Raw genomic sequence first — 15,271 nt, forward strand, 5'->3', positions numbered from 1 at the left:
GTTTTTGCTTCCTTTAGGACTGCATTGAACATCTCCAATAATATTTTGTCAAATAAATCTTGAAATTCTTTGTATATTTCTACTGGCAGTCCATCTGGACCTGGTGCTTTGTTGCTCTTCTGTTTTTTCAATGCCTCAGTTAATTCAATCATTGTTATCTCCACATTCAACATACACTTTGATTCATCCAGGATTTTTGGTAGATCTGCTTTTTTAAAACATTGAAGTATTTTTTCATCCATAGCCCACTTATTCTCATCATATAGTTTTGTATAGTAATTTTGAATTATCTTTTTCTTCTCTTCGCTTTGATGTTGTATATTTCCCTCTTCGTCCTGTAAATTATTAACCCAGCTTCTTTCTCTCTGCTTCTTTAGCTTATATGATGGCCATCTCCCTGGCTTGTTCGTATTCTCAAAGAAATTCTGGCCACTCCTTTTAATTTGTTGTGCTAGTTCTTCTTTCTCAAGAATGTACAGCTTGTGTTTAATCACTTCCATTTGTTGTTTCAGGCTTTCATTTTGGGGGTTATGTTGTAGTTCTATTTCTAATCTTTGGAATTTCTCTTCTAAGTTTTTCCCCTTTTGTTTCTTCTTTTTATTTTCTCTTGCCATATAAGCTATAGCCACTCCTCTCATATACACCTTCGTTGTATCCCATAAATTTTGTATGTTCGTATCCTCTTTTTTATTTTCCTGGAAGAACAACTTTAGCTGTTCCTCCAGCTTTATTTTAAATTCTTTGTGTTTTATAATCACTCTTTTTAGTGTCCATCTACCAATTTTTTCCCCCTCTCTACCTGATTCTCACCAGGTTGTGGTCCGCCCAAAGGTTCTTTTCTATTTCCACTTCCCCCATTTCCTGCAATAGTTCTGTCGTTACCCAAACCATATCTATCCTGGACCACGTCTTATATCTACTTGAATAGTACTTGTATTGGCTTCCCCCTTGGTTCCTTTCTCTCCAAATATCTCGCATCCCTAATTCATCCACCATCTTAAAGAAAACTTTTGGCAATATTCTTCTAGGACCCTTTCTTTCTTCCTTGCTCTTATAGTCTAGCTTCCTATCTATTATTGTGTTAAAATTGCCCATAATACAGATGTTCTCACAATCTATCGCCCGTAGTGTATTATATAGTTTCATATAGAATTGTTCTTGCCCCCCATTTGGGGTATAGATTCCTACTAATATTATCCATTTTTGGTTAATAGTTTTCTCCACTATCAAAATTCTGCCTTCTGGATCTTTATAAATTTGCTTGGCTAAGATTGACTCTCTGATATATATCACTACTCCTCTTTTTTTGTGCTGTGAAAGAGATGCAAACATCTTCCCCAGTTTAGGACATTCCAACACTTGTCTATGCTGTTCCTTAATGTGAGTCTCTTGAATAACTATAACATCTAAATTTCTTCTAATCAATTTATTAAAAGTTTTTTTTCCTTTTTTGAGGAGAGTTTAGGCCATTAATATTCAAGGATAGGATTTGGAATTCTCCCATCATGTTTCTACTTATATCTAGTTTTTATATCCCTTTTTATTCTAGTCTCCTTTGGCTCCTCTCTCAGCTCTTGTTGTTCCCTTTCATAGTTTACTGTTTCCTTTCTCTTCTCATTTTCCCTTGTTGTCCCTCCTCTTCTGTTTTAGCCAAACGGGACTCTCTCGCTTCTTCAACAACTCTCTCTAATTCTTCTTCACTGCTAAAGTTTTGCTTATAAAATTTCTCCACCTTATCTGGTGCGTCTATTCTAATCTTCTTGTCCTGCCACAAAATCAGTATTCCCTCTGGAATCAGCTATCAAAAGTAACATTATGTCTAGTCAGTTTCATTGTCAAGAAGTGGTAGGGTCTTTGTAGATCCCTAACTCTTTTTGGCACCTGCTTTAAGACAATCAGCTGTTTCCCCTTGCATTCTAATGGCTCATCTCTTGCTCTGTGAAGGATCTCATCCTTAATCGTCTTTTTAACAAACCTAACATGAATCTCTTTAGGCAGGTTATGTCATCTTGCGTAGTTTGTGTGGATCCGATAGACCTCATCCATTTCACTCAACATTTCTTCTTTCCCTATTCCCAGAGCTTTTGCTAGTAGATCTGCCATCATTTCCAATAGATCCTCTCCCCTGTCCTCTCTTATGTTCTGAAATGTAAGTATCGGTCAGCTTTTTCAGATTCTAGGGCAATAACTGTTGCTTCTAGTTCTTTATTCGCTCTGGTTAGCTTCTCATTTATTTCTTCTACTCTTTTTTCTTCCTTTTCCATCCTTTCCTCCATCTTTTGTAATTTCTGTTCATTCTTCACCATCTGCTGTTGGAACGATTCCAATCTTCCATCCATGACTTGCATCCGTTCTTTGAGATCGCTTGTATCATTCCTCACCACTCCAATCTCTTTCCTCAGTTCTTCATGATTTCTAGCCATGGCCTCCTGCATCACTTGTAACATGACCTGTAGGCCTTTAAATGAATTAGACCTTTCTCTTTGCAGAAGCTCATCAATTGATTTTTGGCTCAATGGACTTGAGGTAGTTGAGGCAATCTGTGCCCCCTTCTTCGCTATCCCTACCTTGGATAAGTTTGGAATACTCATCATTCTGAATTCCACACCTCAATCAATAGAATAACATGCTTAGCTTAATTATACCTAAAATAACAGTAGTATTAACAGTACAAATAACAATATAAGATAGGTAGTTAATAGTAGTCGATAAAATATCTATAATTTTAAGTATTAATTTCTGGGCACAGATTCACTATTTCTTAATTATAATAGCAATAATATATATAGGTACACAGCCTAGACAATTTGAACCATGGCCACAATTAGATCTTATCTATTACTCCAAGCAGTCCTTTGTATCCAAAGTCTATCGATAATCCCACAGAGAGGGAAAGAAAGACTTCCAAGAAAATGCATCCAATATCAGTAAGTTCCAAGGAGAGAAAGAAAAAAAAAAAAAGAGAAAGGATTCCTATTTCAGCCACAAGATGTCCCTCTTGGCTTTTTTTAAAACTTCAGCTCCACATAGAGAGTGCACTGTCACTTTCAAAATGTCCTTTCAAGATGTCAGCCCATCCTTCCAAATCACCTTCTTTTTCTCTCTTCTACTGCCAATTCAATCTCATGTAGTCCTCAAAACTCTCCAATCCCTTCTCATTAACACTGTTCTTTCCCTGCTAGCATGTCTCTATCTCATTCCAAGTTCAATTTTGGGACTTTTAATTTTTTTTCCCAAACAAGCCTTTCTCACTGCTTTCACAGGAGGGGGGGGGGGATGAGAAAAAAAACACACACCCCTTTTTTCCTGGGATCCTCCTAACCTGTGCTACCCAGGGAAAAACTTCCAAAGGACTCTTCCTTTCCAGTTTCCTCCGGTTCCTCCGTCAGAATCAATTCTCGGCCAGTTCCAGTCACCTGTTGTTCAGCTACTTCACTGCCTATGTCGTCCTTCTGTCAAGGCTCTATAAGGTAGAATAATGTGGAATAATAATAATAATAATAATAATAATAACAATAATGAAAAATCACTAAAATAATGATGTGTCTACATAATTACTGGAGTAATGCTGTATTAGCAATATGTGACTAACCAAATGCGCATTGCATTTGGAAACAATGTATGTAGCATAACTGTCCATTGTATGCCTGTGAGAAACTAACCTAATGTATTACAATGTAGATTTCTATGTGTGTTCCTTTATTCCTGAGAAAAGAAAGTATAAAACTGTAGTTTGAACCTGCCCTCAGGGTTCAGAATTGCTGGCCTTTATTGCTTCTGAACCTGTGCAATAAATCTCTCTGCTAAACCCTCTGGAATTCGTAAAAGTCTCTTTCATTTTCCAAAAGATTTATGGTGACCATGGCAGGACTTTTAGGAAGAGGCTGTTGATCTTCCAGATGGACTGCCCTGGTGGGGAGCCCCTCTCCTAATGACGACTTCTCCAAGCCAGCTCCGTGGCCTTTGTTTACAGAGAGACCTTGATGGGAAGGGAGGGGAACTCAACTACCAGTGAAGCACTCCAGTCAAGGATCCGCTGAGGGTAGCAGACAGGTCTTTAATCCTGGAAAGGGTCTGAAATGCCTGCAGGCAAGTATTGTAAAAGGGGATACCTGATCCCTTTTGGATCAGAAGAGGGGACTGATCACTCCTAGAAGACAAGGTGGCATCCTTAAGTCTTCAAAAGGTAGGATTGTGTGGGTGGTTAAACCATTGTATTTCCTGAGAAGTGACCGTTGGAATGTCCAGCACCCCAGGTCGATGGTAGTGTGTTAGGGAGAAATGGGGGGAACCAGACAAAGAAGGGTGTTGGTCAGACGCTGCTTCAGTGCATGTTAGGAAATTTCAAAAAGGGGTTTTCTAGGGATTATGGAGACCCAAGACCAAATCTAGCCATGTTAAAAAGATTCTGTGAATCTGAATGGACCACCTTTGACATAGGGTGGCCAAAAGAGGGATCGGTGAATCCCAAACTCGTGGCACAGATTCATCAAATTGTGACTGGAAGTGATCATTGGGACCAATATCCCTATATAGACAAATGGCAGATTAATATTGAGGAAAAGGCTTGATGGTTAGCAAAATGTCAGATAGAATGTGCTAAAATATATTTGGCAAACCAAAAAGCCAAACCTCAGACAAAAGCTAAGATTTTGAACCAGGAAGAAAGGGAGGAAGTTGCCAGGCCCCTGCCCTATGTTTCTAGAAGAGAAGAAGGGGGGGTACATCAGCAAATTCCACCCTCTCCAGTTGAAAGAAATGAAGTCCATCTTCAACCAGAAGCCAGTGTGGAAAGAAAGATAAAAAAAAGATAAAACAGTTCAGAAGAAAGACCAGGACTTGGATAGCAATGACAGCAAAACATCAGTTTCTAGTCAAACTAGAAGTAAAACAGGGGTCAAAACAGAAGAAATGATAGCCCCTCTAAGAGAAGTTTTGGTCCCTGGACCAAACAACACCAATATTCCGATGCTTCAGTATGTTCCCTTTACAACCACTGATCTATTTAATTGGTGTCAGCAATATGGACCATTTTCAGAAAAACCTCAAGAAATAATAGACCTATTCTCCACCATTATTAAGACGCATAATTCTACCTGGGATGATATGCAACAGCTTATTTCTACTTTACTGGATATGGAAGGGAGAGAAAAATATAGATTAGGAAAAATGAAAGTACTTGCCCGCTGACACCCCAAAGGGGGAGCGAATTATCAGGCAAGCAGAAATACCGAAGCAGTAGAAGAAAGACCAAACTGGAATGCTAATGATGCACAGAACCAAACTTTGTTGCAGAATTATTGGCTTTTATGTTTAGAAGCCCTGAGAGAAGCCACAATTTGTCCAGTTAATTATGCTGCAGTAACTAGTATTTGGCAAGAGAAAGATGAGTCACCAACTGCTTTTCTCAGCCGACTGATAGAAGCTTATAAAATAAACACAGGTCTTGATATGGAGATGGCACAAAATTGCCCCCTCTAATTGAAAGATTTATCACCCAGAGTGCCCCAGACATAAAGAAAAAACTACAGTGTATAGAAGGAGCATTAGGCAAGAATGTAGCAGAGATTCATGGAAATAGCCCAGAAAGTGTTCCGTAACCATGAAAAGGAAGAAAAACGGAAGTCAGATCAGAAAGAGAAAAAGAAAGTTGAAATGTTAGCAGTGGCATTGGGGGGAATGCGTATTGGACCCAACCAATGTGCCATTTGTAGACAGGAAGGACACTGGCAAAGGGAGTGCTCCCAGAGTAATGGCCAACAAAGGGGACAATCTCGCAGCATGGAAGAGGATGAGGAAGAGGATTTAGAGGGACTTTCCAGAGAAGTTATAGGGGAAGCTTCAGGGGAAGAGGGCATCCAGCTTATCCCAGTCAGGCAGAAGAAAGAGAAGAAAACATGATCGGCTTAGCCAACATGGAATGGGGAGATTGAAGAGGACAGGGCTCTATGGTCCCACCCCCAGAGCCTATTGTTAAAATACGGGTGGGAGGACAGATTTTCCCGATGGTAGTTGACACAGGAGCCACCAGATCAGTCCTAAATAAATCTATTGGCAAGATATCAAACCAGACCATCCAAATTCAGGGAGTATCCAGATAAGCTCAATCCCAACCACTCCTGGAACCCCTAAGTGCCAAGTGGGACAAGGAATCATTAAACATCAATTTCTATATGCCCCAGACTGTCCAATTCCATTATTGGGAAGGGACTTGCTTACTAAGTTGAAAGCAACAATTTCCTTTGACCAAAGGAAACAATTAATTCAAGGGCGCCACACAGTGGAAGAAATATGGCGTTTGATGATAGTGACAGAAAAAGAGGAAGTAGGAGGTAATACGTGGCAGCAATTTAATGTCCCACTCCTGTGGGCAGAGGATAACCCCCCTGGATTTGCAAAATATGCCACACCCGTTATGGTGAAACTAAAGCCACAGGCATATCCTGTTAGAATACACCAACAATATTGTACTTCAGAGGCTTCAATTGCCATTCAAGAATTAATCCAAAAATACTTGATAGCAAAAATCATTAGAAAAATTCAGTCACCCTGGAATACTGCAATTCTATCTGTTCGTAAGCCCGACGGACAGTGGAGACCGGCACAGGATCTCCTCCCCCATTAATAAATTGACCTTAACCCTACACACAACTGTTCCTAATCCATATATTCTTTTGAGTATAATATTTGCATCCGCTAAATCAGTGGTTCTCAACCTGTGGGTCACGACCCCATTTGGGGTCGAATGGCCATTTCACAGGGGTCGCCAAACAACACAGTCTGCCATTTTTCCCCCTTTTCCTTAGCTGTGCTACTCCCTTTTATTCTATTGGCTTTTGAAAGCCAATAGAATAGACTCTCTTGAATAGAGTCTAATTCTATTGGCTTTCAAAAGCCAATAGGAATTGTCCAGGCTGTCTCTGCCCTGCTGAGCCCGCCAAAAGTCCCATTCTGCAAATGGTGCTGCAAGTTGTCTGCAGCGAAGGCAAGCTGTCTGGAAGTTTCCACCTCTCCCTGCTGAGCAACTACTAAAAATGTAAGTAAAAGAGGCCAAGGGTGGAAGGTGGGAGGCCGGCGGGCGCAGGGAGGGTTGCTGGCATGCGTGGGGCCTGGCAGGTGTCTTACCTACCTTGGGCTGGGCCAGCTGCTGGCCCAGCCGGTGGTCGGCCTGCGCCGTCTCTGCCGCTTGCCAGCTATGCCTCGGCCAGCGCAGGGGGCGGCACCACGCATGCGTGGTGCTCCTGGGCAGGGAAAGTCCTCAAATTATGACCAGTTGGGTAGTCCTTGACTTATGACCAGTTGGGTAGTCCTCGACTTACAACCGGTTGGGGGGGTCGCAGCATTAAAAAGGTTGAGAACCACTGCGCTAAATGGTTTTCAGTTGTGGACTTAAAGGATGCATTTTTCACCATACCTTTAGCTGAGAATTGTTAGCCAATCTTTGCATTTGAATGGGCTAATCCAAAGACACAAGTTAAGACTCAATATACCTGGACTAGACTACCACAAGGTTTTAAGAATTCATCTATGTGTTTTGGTCAAGCTTTAGCCCAAGATCTTGCATATTTGAAGTTAGTCAGACAAGAGGACTGTAGCCTTCAATATGTGGATGATATTCTGGTAACTGGACAAAACAGGGAGGATTTATTTGAAAACACATCCAGATTGCTCCAAATGTTACAAGACTGTGGCTACAGAGCGTCCAAAGAAAGCACAATTAGTTCAAAAGACTGTAATGTATTTAGACTATGAACTATCACAAGGACAAAGAACTCTTGGCCTCCAGAGAAAGCAAGTTGTGTTACAGATTCCCATTCCCCAGACAAAACAGGAAGTTAGAGCCTTTTTGGGAATTACAGGCTTCTGTAGAATTTGGATTTCTAACTTCGCTCTCACAGCTAAACCATTATACCAAGTTTTAAGGGGACCAGAAAAGTAACCTCTTTTGTGGCAACAAGAACAGACCCTAGCAATGAAACATCTTCAACAGGCACTTACTACAGCACCAGCTCTCAGACTACCTGATATATCTAGGCTGTTTTCACTTTATGTCGATGTGAGACAGAATGTGGCTTTAGGAGTTCTTATGCAAAAGCAGGGAAATTGGAACCATCCAGTCACTTATCTGTCAAAACAGTTGGATATGGCCACCAGAGGATGGCCACAATGTTTAAAAATTCTAGCAGCAGTTATGCTGTTACTACAGGAGGCAAATAAGTTAACCTTTTTAGCTCCGGTGGCTGTTTATACTAGTCATGCCCTGCAGACAATTATTGACAATAAGCGACATTTATGGATTAGCAATCAAAGGATGCATAAGATACAGGCCCTTTTATTAGAAAATCCACAAGTTACACTGCGACAGTACTCTACTCTCAATCCAGCCACTCTCATGCCAATACCAGATTCAACTATGCCTGTGTATAACTGCATGCAAACAATAGAACTACAATATTCCTGCAGACCTGACCTTACGGACCAACCATTGCATAATCCAGACTTTCAGTGATTTACTGATGGATCCAGCTTATGGATCAAGGAATTAGATACTCTGGTTATGCAATTGTTTCTCAAACTGCAACTGTAGAATCAGCTCAATTACCTAGCCAAGCAAGTGCACAATTTGCAGAATTATATGCCTTAACCCGAGCATTAGAAATAGCTGCAGGAATGATTTTAAATGTATATACGGACAGTAAATATGCATTCTTGACAATCCACGCAAATGCAGCAATCTACAAAGAAAGAGGATATTTGGACTCCACAGGCAAGATTATGCAATATGCAACTTTGATTAAAAGACTTATTAAGGCAGCTCAGTTACCGTCCAAAGTTGCGATCATCCATTGTCCTGGACATCAAAAAGACTCAAGCCTTATTACCCAGGGCAATAGAAAGGCAAAGGGCAAAGAAGCCAAGAGAGCTGTGTTAGAAGGACCCCCCCCCCCTCCAGTCAGATATCACTAGGTTCATGTATTTGGACACTTACTTAGAACAACTTGATCCTACATATACGAAAGAGGAAAGCCAAAAGTTGAAGCTGGATGTACAAGCCGAACTAGTTAAAGGCTGGTACACCTTTCCCAATGGACGCATTGTTGTTCCTCTTGCGCTTGCCTGCCCCCTTATTTTTCAGGCCCATAAGCAACATCATTTGGGAAAAACTGCATTATTACAACAGCTTGAACAATTTTTCTATCTTCCCTTTGCTTCTTCACTAACAGCACAAGTATATTCTCAATGTTCCATTTGTGCCCAAACCAATGCACGCCAAGGACCACCTGGTTGACAACCAATTGCTTATTTTCCAATGGACTATATCGTTATTGATTTTACTGATATGCCTAGGAGTAAGAAATATGTAGCCCTGTTAGTAATAATCGATACCTATTCAGGGTGGATTGAGGCCTTTCCAACTGTAAATAAGAAAGCTATACAGGTTGCCAAAATCTTCCTTAAAGAGATTATTCCTAGATTTGGTTGCCCTTCTAAGATTCCATCAGATAATGGCCCTGAGTTTATACACCAAATTAACAAGGCTTTAGCCCAGGCATTAGGAATTAAGTGGAGATTTCACTGTGCCTTTCACCCCCGATCAGCTGGAAGGGTGGAACATGCTAATCGCACAATTAAAACCCTTATTACCAAATTTTGTTTGGAAACTCATCTCCATTGGCCAGATGTTTTACCTATGGTTTTGTATGCAATCAGACTGGTCCCCCACACTAAATTGCAACTTGGTCCTTATGAGCTCATGTTTGGCCGTCCCCCTTCTCTATTTAAACCTGACAGTCAGGGCTGGCTGGACTTGGCTTATAAGGGGGGAATAGATCAACAGAAATTGTTACATCAGTTACAGCTTCATAATTTAGCTGTTTCAAAATTGCGCCATTATATGATGGAACAACTACCCCCTCCAGTGGTCACTGCAACACATGGGTTCAAACCAGGAGATAGAGTATGGGTGAAACACTGGAAATCAGATCCCCTGAGCTCAAGATGGAAAGGACCATATACTGTTGTCATGTATTCTCCTTTGGCAGTGAAAATCTTGGAAGGAAAGTCCTGGATCCACTGGAGTAGATTGAAAGCAGCTGCACCTGCCTATCCAGTAACCTACAAGGTGGATGAAACTGACAAACCTTTGGTGTTGAAATTTACAAGAAATACACCCTGTCGAACCCTACCGGCAACGGGTTCTCAACACACGGTGTGAACAACAAACCTTGCTGAGACACTCTGGAAGCTGTCTCTCTATGCACGGTGGAAGATATGAGGATTCTACAGCTCGTAATATCTGTTAGTTATTTAATATGGGGAATATACACACACAAAGAAAGAACAAAAACACAGGGAAACCAGGGTTGTCAAAACTGCATCAAGACTTCAAAACAAGGAAGCCAGATAACTAAGACTTTGACTTATTATACATTGAAACCAGAAGGGTGCCAAGATAGCTCCCCTAGCTCCTGTACATACAATAGAACTACATATAAAGTTTGTAGACAAGGGGTCCAAGATCAGTGTTATAACCCAAAGTCTGATCCTGATCGTTGGGCCTTACAAATCCAAACACATAGAACAGATGGGAGCTCTAGGGACCAGTCACTATTAGGGATCTCCCAATGGAAATCCAACCCACGCTCCACTTTTAGCGTCACCTTTGATGTTTGTAAGGCAGCTAATTATTGGACTGCAATACATGGTTGCGGAGGGATCAGTTATATCCACAGTTATATCCCAAACCATAAGTACTTGTGCCGACCAGACGGGTGTGTAATCTCCACGGTCTCATGTAAGTGATGGTCATGTATTAAGTGGCACACCCAAGACCCGAAGGAGGTAGAACACATCTTGTTTGAAAAGAATAATACAAAAGCATATTCCTGTGGAATGGACAACTGTAATTTGGTGACTCTCACAGTCAAGAATGGCAGTTGGTTCCTGGAACAAAATAGATGGGAAAAATGAAACTAGATGTTTGGGATAGGAATAGATGCCAACGGCTCTGACCCAATATCAGAGGTGAAAGTCAAAATTATAACTGCAACCAAAAGATCAGAACAAAAATCATTATTTTGGTCATATTATGAGGAAATGGAGAAAACAAATATTCCTGAAATACCTAGACATGTGACCAATACCTTTGTTAAGTTAGCTGAAGACATTGCCCATACTTTAGGCGTGTCTAACTGTTTAGTGTGTGGTGGAACAAATATGGGAGAAAAATGGCCATGGGAGGCACAAGAGTTAAATTATACCAAGGTACTAGAAATGTCTGAGAATAATAGTTTAACCTATACAAGTGGGAAAGATGGTGATTGGACTCTCACTTCCAACTTGGTAGGAAATGTATGTTACTCAAGAACAAAACAGAATCTTGCGTAGCAGTAGGTGACCTCCTATGCACAGGGACTTGGGAAAATGGTAAATGGCGGTCTGGAACCAATGAAACCACTACTATAGATAGTTATGCCCTTACTAACATATCTGGGATGCCATATCTAAAAGACCCCACAAATACCAGGCTCCTTTGGCTAGCCCCAGATGGAATGTACTAGATTTGTGGAAAAATGGCATACGGACAACTACCTAAGAACTGGTGTGGATCTTGTATTTTGGGAATAATTCGACCAGGATTTTTCCTGTTACCATTAAAAACTAAGCAAATTCTTGGAGTTCCCATCTATGATGAAGTTGGCAATATAAGACAAAGAAGGGAACCAAGTGCATACACCCAATGTGCAGGAGTCACTTGGCAAAAACATGAATGGCACCTTTTCAAATCATCCTAGTTTATGGTCTGGCTACTTGGGCTGAAGATGGAATGTTTGGATACCGTACCCCTATTTATATGCTCAATAGGTTCATTAGGTTACAAGCAGTGGTAGAATTAATCACTAATGAGACTGTGAAGGGACTAACTGAATTGGCCAAAGAAAATATGAAATCCAGGACATATATTATGCAAAATAGGTTAGCCTTGGACTATCTGTTGGACAAAGAAGGAGGGGTATGTGGACAATTCAACCTAACAAACTGTTGCATTGAAATAGATGAAAGTGGAAAAGTGTTGAAGGACATAACAGACAAAATGGTCAAACTAGCTCATGTTCCAGTGCAAACCTGGAAAGGATTTAATTTGGAAGACATATTTTCAGGATGGTGGCCAAAGTTACCAGGCCTACAAACCATCATAGTTATAGCAGTCTTGTTAATTCTAGGATGTATTTTTATTCCCTGCTTACTCCCCTGTGTTGTAGCAATGATTCGAAGAATCTCAGAAAGTACAGCCCAATTAACTGCAAAACATGAAACAATGTTAGCTCTATGGGAATATAAAATGTTGCCCACTAAAGATCCTGAATTAGAGGTAGAATGATGGAAGTTTAAGCAGGAAAACTTCCAAAGGGGGGAATAAGGTACAATAATGTGGAATAATAATAATAATAATAATGAAAAATCACTAAAATAATGATGTGTCTGCATAATTACTGGAGTAATGCTGTATTAGCAATATGTGACTAACCAAATGCGCATTGCACTTGGAAACAATGTATGTAGCATAACTGTCCATTGTATGCCCATGAGAAACTAACCTAATGTATTACAATGTACATTTCTATGTGTGTTCCTTTGTTCCTGAGAAAAGAAAATGTAAAAGTGTAGTTTGAACCTGGCCTCAGGGTTCAGAATTGCTGGTCTTCATTGCTTCTGAACCTGTGCAATAAATCTCTCTGTTAAACCCTCTGGAATTCGTAAAAGTCTCTTTCATTTTCCACAAGATCTATGTTGGTCACTAAGGGCCATCTTCTTCCCCGCTTGGTCTGCCAGGCTCTTCCCTGCCGTCATGCTCCGGTCACCACCTGGATTGCACTGCAGGTCATCCTTCCTTTTTGGCTCCCCTCCAAAGAGTCACAGCTCCGAAAAGCCAGCCCAAGCGGCTGGCAAAGTAGTTGTGTATTCCAGCAAACCTTCCAACACAACTGGTCAGCTTGACGGCTAGCCCCGCCCCCCAAAACTATGACATTCTTAGTCTATCAATCTTATTATTGCTTTGTAGGAGTCAAATGAAAAAGCATTATTCAATAAGAAAAAAAATGCCAGTCTCTTGTCCCTGCCCATAATTGGTTGATGAAATCAGAAACTGAAGTGGTTCTAGCTGTGAAGCATCATATGTATAATTCAACTGTATTTTTTATACTAAGTGGTACTGTTGCAAGCTTCCCGGGACCAGACTGAGTGGCGCCAGCCTGCGCGCATGCGCAAGGTGCAAAAGCACACCATTCTTTGTTACCTTTTTGCCCGGGGATTCTATTTAGAGGCAGAGAGGCCTGCGAGTCTCTGAGTTGTGTCAGAGAGAGCTGAAGAAAATAAAAGCTGTTATAACCATCAGAATGTGTGCTCTTCTTTCGCCGTTGACTCGAGGACTCAACACTGGCGACGAAGGTGGGATCGCTTACAAGATAAAGAAAGAAGACTTGTAAGACTTACCCAAGGAGTCCTGGAGAAAAGGAAGACGGCGTTAAACTCAGCATCTGGCCTGCCAGTACAGCGCCACTGGAGGTAAGCTGGCTGATAGACCCCTTCCTAGAATAAGAAGCAAGGATGGCGAAGATAGGGAGATTGTCTGAATTCAACGTTACTCACCCAGAAAGATGGGAGTCTTATGTCGCTAGAGTAGAAAATTACTTTAAAGTGAATCAAGTTAGAGAAGATGGCTTGAAGGCTGCTACCTTGCTGTGTGTCTGTGGTCAAGATACACAGAGATTGCAGAAAATTTGGCAGCCTCTGCTCCTCTTGAGTCTGTCACTTATACAGACTTAAAGAAGTTATTGAAGGAACATTTTCAGCCTAAGTTGTCTGTCATTGTGTGGAGGCACAGGTCTGAACAGAGGGACCAAAGAGTTGGTGAATCAGCCAAAGAATACATTGCATCCTTGAGAAGAGCAGCTAAGCCCTGTGACTTTAAAGATTTAGAAGAAAGACTGAGAGACCGATTTGTATGCGGGTTAAGGAACAGAGATTTGCAACAGAAACTCTTTGCAAAAGAAGATATTTCTTTCCAAGATGCCTTGAGAGAGGTCACTGCAGAGGAGGCAGCAGGTGGGGTGGTCAAGAACATGAGGCCCATCAGGAACAACCCAGAAGCAGTCTCCATGCACCATGAGGGAGTCCAAGAGAGCTCGGAGGAAGATCCTGAAGATGAGGTGGATCATCTCTACCCATCCAAAGAAAGGAAGCAGAGAGAAGGCAAAGAAAAGGCTCTGGCTGTGTCCAAGTGCTTTGGGTGTGGAGGTCGCCACAAGAGGGCTGACTGCAGGTTACGTTCTGCAATCTGTACAGTGTGTGGAAGGCAAGGCCACATAGCAGCTGTTTGTCTGGGCCGTCAGAAGGCACAACCTCGAGAAGAATTGCATCTGAAAGGTACCAGGGTCCCCAGCCAAAACAGGGTGGGTTTCTGCACATCATGCAGAAGTATTTGTAGAACAGGCACACACAAAGCACTTAAGAAGAAACTGTCACAAGGTGAGGTTACAAGGAGTTCCATTGGTTATGGAACTGGACACTGGGTCTGCTCTTTCAATCATTTTTATTCACACTTTCAGGAAGATTTGTAATAGCAGTGGGTTCCAGGCCAAATTTAGGCCATTCAATATAATCTTAACAGATTTTCAAAATTCCAAGGTGTGTGTAAAGGGGGAGGCCACCCTTACAGTACAGCACAAGGATTTTGAAGGTCCATTGGATGTATTGGTAGTTGGGGGTGAATGAACGAGTCTTATTGGACTCGATTGGTTTGAGGCCTTGGGAATCCAAGTTACAGGGCTACACAATTTGCAAACATTAGGCCTAGCAGAGGTCTGCAAGGAGTTTGCAGATGTATTCAGTCCACAGCTAGGATCTTACAAAGGGCCTCCAGTTTCTTTGAAACTTGACCCTACTGTCACTCCCATTAGGGTGAAAGCAAGGAGAGTACCCAACAAGGTATTTTAGAACCTGTTGATTCAAGTCCATGGGAAACCCCCATAGTTATGCCTCTCAAGGCTAATGGGGACATTCGCATCTGTGCAGACTACAAATGCACATTAAACAAGGCATTGTAACAGCATGCATATCCTGTACCTGTAGTCAGCCATATTTTGGCTTCCCTAAAAGGGGGGCGGGTTTTTGCAAAGCTAGATCTGGCACAGGCATATCAACAGCTACCTGTTGATGAAGCTGCTGCTGAAGCACAGACTATTGTGACCCATAGAGGGGCATTCAAAGT

The sequence above is a fragment of the Crotalus tigris genome, unplaced genomic scaffold, assembly GCF_016545835.1.
Source record: "Crotalus tigris isolate CLP2741 ecotype Arizona unplaced genomic scaffold, ASM1654583v1 scf7180000017772.1543713, whole genome shotgun sequence".
NCBI lineage: Eukaryota > Metazoa > Chordata > Lepidosauria > Squamata > Viperidae > Crotalus > Crotalus tigris.